This window comes from Theropithecus gelada, chromosome 18, assembly GCF_003255815.1.
Source record: "Theropithecus gelada isolate Dixy chromosome 18, Tgel_1.0, whole genome shotgun sequence".
NCBI lineage: Eukaryota > Metazoa > Chordata > Mammalia > Primates > Cercopithecidae > Theropithecus > Theropithecus gelada.
Window position 1 is genome coordinate 9,874,736 of NC_037686.1, and position 6,217 is coordinate 9,880,952.

At 44.9% G+C, this 6,217-nt stretch overlaps 1 protein-coding gene across 2 annotated transcripts in view; it reads right to left on the bottom strand.

Annotated features, from left to right (window-relative positions):
• The window catches only part of TGIF1 (TGFB induced factor homeobox 1), a 51,337-nt gene extending 45,343 nt beyond the window's left edge, over positions 1-5,994 (bottom strand). The window contains exon 1 of one of the 2 annotated variants that reach the window (XM_025365522.1): positions 5,367-5,994. The gene's annotated coding sequence lies outside the window, so the exon portion shown is untranslated. Of the gene's footprint in view, positions 1-4,963; positions 5,152-5,366 lie in introns of those variants that run through there. The other variant, XM_025365524.1, reaches the window with a different exon arrangement.
• Between the last annotated feature and the right edge of the window lie 223 nt (positions 5,995-6,217).

Consider the following 6,217-nt stretch of genomic DNA (forward strand, 5'->3'; position numbering starts at 1 on the left):
GCTCTGTCGCCCGGGCTGGAGTGCAGTGGCCGGATCTCAGCTCACTGCAAGCTCCGCCTCCCGGGTTCACGCCATTCTCCGGCCTCAGCCTCCCGAGTAGCTGGGACTACAGACGCCCGCCACCTCGCCCGGCTAGTTTTTTGTATTTCTTAATAGAGACGGGGTTTCACCATGTTAGCCAGGATGGTCTCGATCTCCTGACCTCGTGATCCGCCCGTCTCGGCCTCCCAAAGTGCTGGGATTACAGGCTTGAGCCACCGCGCCCGGCCTTATAGCATATTTCTTAATAATTCCATTAGTGAGAAATGAATAATTGGAATTATCTATTTTTGTTTTATGTGATCTCAATAACGATAGATATATACATGAATAGGTAGCTAGATAAATTTAAAATAACAGTTATATAGATAATAATAGATATATAAACACAAATGGGATTATACTTTACATGTTGAGTTGTGATATGCTTTTTTAATCTAACAGCGTATCATAAACGTTTCCATGTAGTGAAATATTTCTCCGGATGTAGTAGAATTTAGTTAACAAACAGGCCGGGAGCGGTGGTCCATGCCTGTAATCCCAGCACTTTGGGAGACTGAGGCGGGTGAATCACCTGAGGTCAGGAGTTTGAAATCAGTCTGGCCAACATGGCGAAACCCCTCCTCTACTAAAAATACAAAAATTAGCTGGATGTGGTGGTGCACACCTGCAATCCCAGCTGCTCAGGAAGCTGAGGCTGGAGAATAGCTTGAACCCGGGAAGCAGAGGTTGCAGTGAGCTGAGATCGCACCACTGCACTCCAGACCAGGCCACAGAGCGAGACTCCATCTCAAAACAAACAAATGAACAACAACAACAACAACAAAAAACAAACAAAACCATGCTGCACATCTAGAGTGCTACAAAATTTTAACCTCTATAAGTAGTATCAAAATAAACATCTTTGTAAAAATATATTTGTGCTTATCCATAATGATTTACTTAGGATAAATTCTGAGTGAGATTTTTTTAAAAAGACTATCAAATTTTATTTGATTTTATTATAAATCTTTTTGGTGGTGGTGTTGTTTTGAGACAAAGTCTTGCTCTGTCGCACAGGCTGGAGTGCAACGGGACGAACTCGGCTCACTGTAGCCTCCGCCTCCCAGGTTCAAGCGATTCTCCTGCCTCAGCCTCCTGAGTACTTGGATTACAGGGGTTCGCCACCATGTCCCGCTAATTTTTGTATTTTTAGTAGAGACGGGTTTTCACCATGTTGGCCAAGCTGGTCTCGAGCTCCTGACCTCAGGTTATCCGCCCCCCTTGGCTTCCCAAAGTGCTGGGATTATAGGCATGAGCCACCCAGCCCACCCTTATTATAAATCTTAAGCCATTTATTTACCACTCACTTTTCTTAAAAAATACAAGCATGAGAATAAACTAAACACACCCCAGACTTACTAGCCTTTGCAGGACAGGAAGAGGCACTAGACAGAGAGCCTGCAAATGCTTTTCTTTTGTCTTTTTGAGACAGAATCTTGCTCTGTCGCCCAGGCTAGAGTGCAGTGGTGTGATCTCGGCTCACTGCAACCTCTGCCTCCTGAGTTCAAGCGATTCTCCTGCCTCAGCCTCTGAGTAGCTGGGATTTCAGGCGCATGCCACAACACCCTGCTAATTTTTGTATTTTTAGTTAAGACAGAGTTTCATCATGTTGTCCAGCTGGTCTCAAACTCCTGACCTCAGGCAATCCACCTACCTCAGCCTCCGAAAGTGCTGGGATCACAGGCCTGAGCCACCGTGCCCTGCCACAAATGTTTTTCTTTATAACTAACGTCCAAGCTTCCTCACACATTCTAGGGTTCCATGTTTTGTCACCTCTTACATGGGAAAGGAAGCTGGCTAGAAGATTCATGAACAAGAAGGTCATAACAACTTTCTAGGTATCTGATGCTGGTGGTTTCTACATTCTAGTCTGCAACTCTGAGAAACAATATCAAATAAGCACTGTCAAATACCTACTCCCAACTACCCTTTATATAGTTATTGTTCTTTGAAATTGTCTTTGGGACTGGTTACGTTCTCTCACTGTAGCTTTGGTGTATTCCAGAGCACAAACGCTGAAGTCTACATAGAGTCTCCTTGTTCAAGTATAAAAGTCTGTTTTAGGACAATCCCAGGTTACTACAGTGTTTCTTTATCTCTCTGTAGTGTCTACTGGGTGTCGTATCCTTGGACAGGCTGGCCAAATGGCGGCACAATACAGGGGACAACTGGGTCAACATCCCCACTGCCAAACTTGCTCCCCATTCCAACTGGACACTGCCCATAGCCAAGGCTGAAATATAGAAATCAGTGAGACCTTGGCCTATCTTCATTCTGAAGTTGCACTCTTATGTAACCAGTCACTTCTTCACCAGTAATTAATTAAATAGAGCTTTCAAAAGGGATTGGGCACTTTCCCAGGAAGCACCCTGGGCTGGAGCTGGAGGGTCCTGGTCTGCAGGCTCTAAAGGCGGTGCTGGCAACATCGCTGTCTTCTGGGCACCCAGGATCTCACGAATTTTTCGTTCCATTGGCGGCCTGAGGTTGTGATTTGATTGTGGATCCTCTGCCTGAGAAATAACCCTGTCTACTCCAGCTTCCAATGTCCCTGACTGAACCTCACTCTGTCCCTGATCATTTCGCAATAAGCTTTTGTGCATCATAAGATTCCAGTCCTGCTCATCCAGGTGTGTGGACATCCAATGCTCGGCTTTCCGCCTCGGGTTTTGGTAAGCTGGATTGGTGTCCACAGTGGCCAGGCAGCATCAACAGAAGTTGCCACACGGGCCTGGTTCTTAGCCGCTCCAGGATGAGAGCAATGAGCTGCGGGTTGCCGGAAGGCAGAGCCGGGATCATGGTGCCCGCGTTGCCTCTGTCTTGCCCATTGAGGGAGACCAAATATGGCTTCTTCTCCAGGACAGAGGTGGTGACAGGGGTGGAGGAGAAGGAGGCCAATAAGTGAGATTTCTGAGTCAAGGAATATGCAAAATTTGTGACATGCGTTGTCAAATTGCCCTTTAAAAAGAATTTAAAAGTGTAGTGTAGAAGAGTATCACTTTCTCCTTGATCTTTCTGACATTGGACATTGGGGCTTTCAATATTTTTATTTTTTAGAGACATGGGGAGAAGAGGTCTCTTTACTTTGCCCAGGCTGGCCTTGAACTCCCGGGTTCAAGTGATCCTCTGGTCTCAGCCTTAGAGTAGCTTGAACTACAGCTGTGCACCACCATGCTGGCATAGCTATTATGGGGTTTTGATGAATAAAAACTCTCGAAATTCCTTATTTTCTGTTTTCAAAGATATTTGAAAGGAATGTTGAAAGAGACTTCATCAGGATCTGTTGGTAAAAGGAAACTGGACTTAAATAGGATGGGGTTCTGAGGTCTAGAGAGGACACAGATGGGTTTATTTAAGTTCACTGAGTAGAGCCAAGGGACCATTACTGGAAACAGGTCATAAGAAAGTACCAGATTAGATTCATGGTAAACAGGATCACCAACCCAACAGGGGCTAGACTTAGAGACAAACTTTGGCTACAAAGCCAGAAAACTGAAGGGGGGGTGGTGGAGAAGGTTTGAAACATGTGGATCATGCTAGAGTGGCCTGAAACATGCTATAACAAGGTGTGGTAACTCTTGACTTAGTTGTGTAATTGAGAACATCAATTCCAGACTTAGACTGCCTGGATTCACAGTCAGTGTTAGGGATTATTGTGATCATTATTTCTATTGACTACCGCATCATATACACATATCCACTGAATGGAAAAGGGTTTAGAAGTATTTAAGTGAGAATGATTACTTAACATTTTAATATAATTATGACCAGTTCAGTAAAGTGTAGAACAAAAATTGAACACATAGCCCTTGGGAAGAGGAGACAAAATTGTCATTTTGTATAAATGATATGATTGTGTATCTAGAAAACCTAAGAGAATTAATTCGTGTTTAGTAATGAATTATGTCATCTCACTGGGCTTGCGTTTTCATCTACACATTAGGATAATAACTATTATTAATGTATAGGATTATTGTGAAAATTTGCTGAGAAAATACATTTAAAACCTACGACATAGTGCCTGCCATTTGGCAACTGCTAAATACTATAAGATACAGGTGTACTTTTAAGAATCACTCTTGGTATTTTTATTATGGCAGCTATAGGATGAATTTGCAAAAATCATTCCCTTAACTATATATCTTCTATAAATAGTTAAACCATGAAGGAGAGAAAAGTCTCATTTGTAATCAGAAAAAAAACATTTTTTTAATTGAAAAAATTATAGAGACGAGGTCTCCCTGTGTTGCCCACGCTGGTCTTGAACTCCTGAGTTCAAGTGATCCTCCCGCCTTGGCCTCCCAAAGTGCTAGGATTACAGGTGTGAGCCACTGTCCAGGCCAAAAAGAAATTTATAAAATTATCAAGAATAATCTTTATAAAGTATACTAGACTGTATGAAGAGAACTCCAAAATCTACTCAGAGAAAAATAACAACTCGAATAAGCAAAGGAAACTATCATTTTCCTGAAAAGTTTCAATATTATAAAGATGTCAGGGTTAACAAAATTCAAATAAAATCTCAACCTAATTTTGGGGGGAGAAACTTTAATGATTCTAAATAAATCTCTCTGGATTAATGACTGGCAAATGAGATAATGGTAGTTAGCAAACTTTATTGTACAAGGGCTTGGCCAAGAAGAATAAAAATGTTCATAATCCATGTTTCCCTCCTTTAACATAAAAACAGTTCCATGAATTTAATTTTTTAAAATCTTCGCTCTTTTTTACTCTATTAAATAAAAGAATGCTAACGAGACGACGAGTATTTCTTTGTAGACATTACACTGCTAATAATCCGGATGTATTTGAGAGTTCCGTATATTTTATCCCCAGCATTTCTGAATTCACCAAGGGACATTCAATACATTATCTTAGCTCACACCTGGAAGAGCCTTGTGAGGTTTTTGGTTTTGGGGGACAGGGTCTCGTTTTGTTGTCCAGGCTGGAGTGCAGTGACGCCATCACAGCTCACTGCGGCCTTGAACTCCTGGGCTCAAGTGATCCTCCTGCCTCCCAAGTGGATAGGACTATAGGCGTGTGACGCCACACTCAGCTAATATTTTATTTTCTTATTTTTTGTAGAGACAGGGTCTCCCTATGTTGTCCTGGCTAGGTAAGTCTGTTTTATTATCAGTTCTAACGAGAGGGGGAAAAACCGACTCATGCAAAGAAACTTGACAAGGGTAAAGAATGAGTCAACGGCAAGAGCAGGAATGCAGTCATGCCACTCAATATAAGGAACCACAGGTCCTGGGGAATACAGCGACGAGAAGGATGCGGCCTACCTGCGTTTCTCGATGAGGGGCCGCGCAGCACCGAGCATGCGCAGGCCTCAGGCTCGCGGCGGGACTGGAACCGCAGGCGCGAGTCGCTGGCTCCCTGCGGCGCTCGGCGAAGGCTGGGCTCTTCCATCAGGCCTGGCCTTTGCCCCGCTGAGGCAAATCACTGTTGTCCTGGAGGTTTCTTTCCCCCTTGCAACAGGTATGTTTTTGAAAGATTCCTGACCATGTTTCCTTAAGATAAGCTGGCCTGTGTTTCCTGAACCCTTCCCACCCCGAGGGGCGGGCGGGAGTCAACCCCGGAAGGAGGGGCGTAGTATACATGCTCTTCCAGGCTGGAAGAGGAGAGGCAACTCCCGCCCCTGCTGCTGTGGTCACTGCAGGTAGCCTAAAAGAGCGGGGGAAACGGATGGATGGTCGGATGTTCCCAATGTCTGTTTTTGGGCTGAGATGAGGTCATGCAGCGTGGCTGGGGCGGAGTAGGATGGAGTATCATTGTGCAAGCTGCTCTTGGTCCCCAACAAGTGTCACCAGGCTCGGAAGCTTCTGCAGGTCTTTCGGATGGAGGAAGACACAGAGGTGGCTGACTTGAGGACCAGGGGCCTTGTGGGTCCCCAGGGGGCAAGAGCGAGAGGGCTTGATAGCAGAGCCTTGTGTGGCCCAACACGGGAGAGGTTTGGTGGAGGGTGTGGTATAGGCTCAGAGGGAGTGACGTTATTGGTGACCGCCCGCTGGGCACTGACCAAGCCACGAATGATCCCAGCAGCAAATTTCACCCCCAACAGCAGCAGGGCAAACAGTACCCAGGCAGGCTTGGGGCATTGCCTCTGAGACCAGAGAAGGCCTGAGATACATGC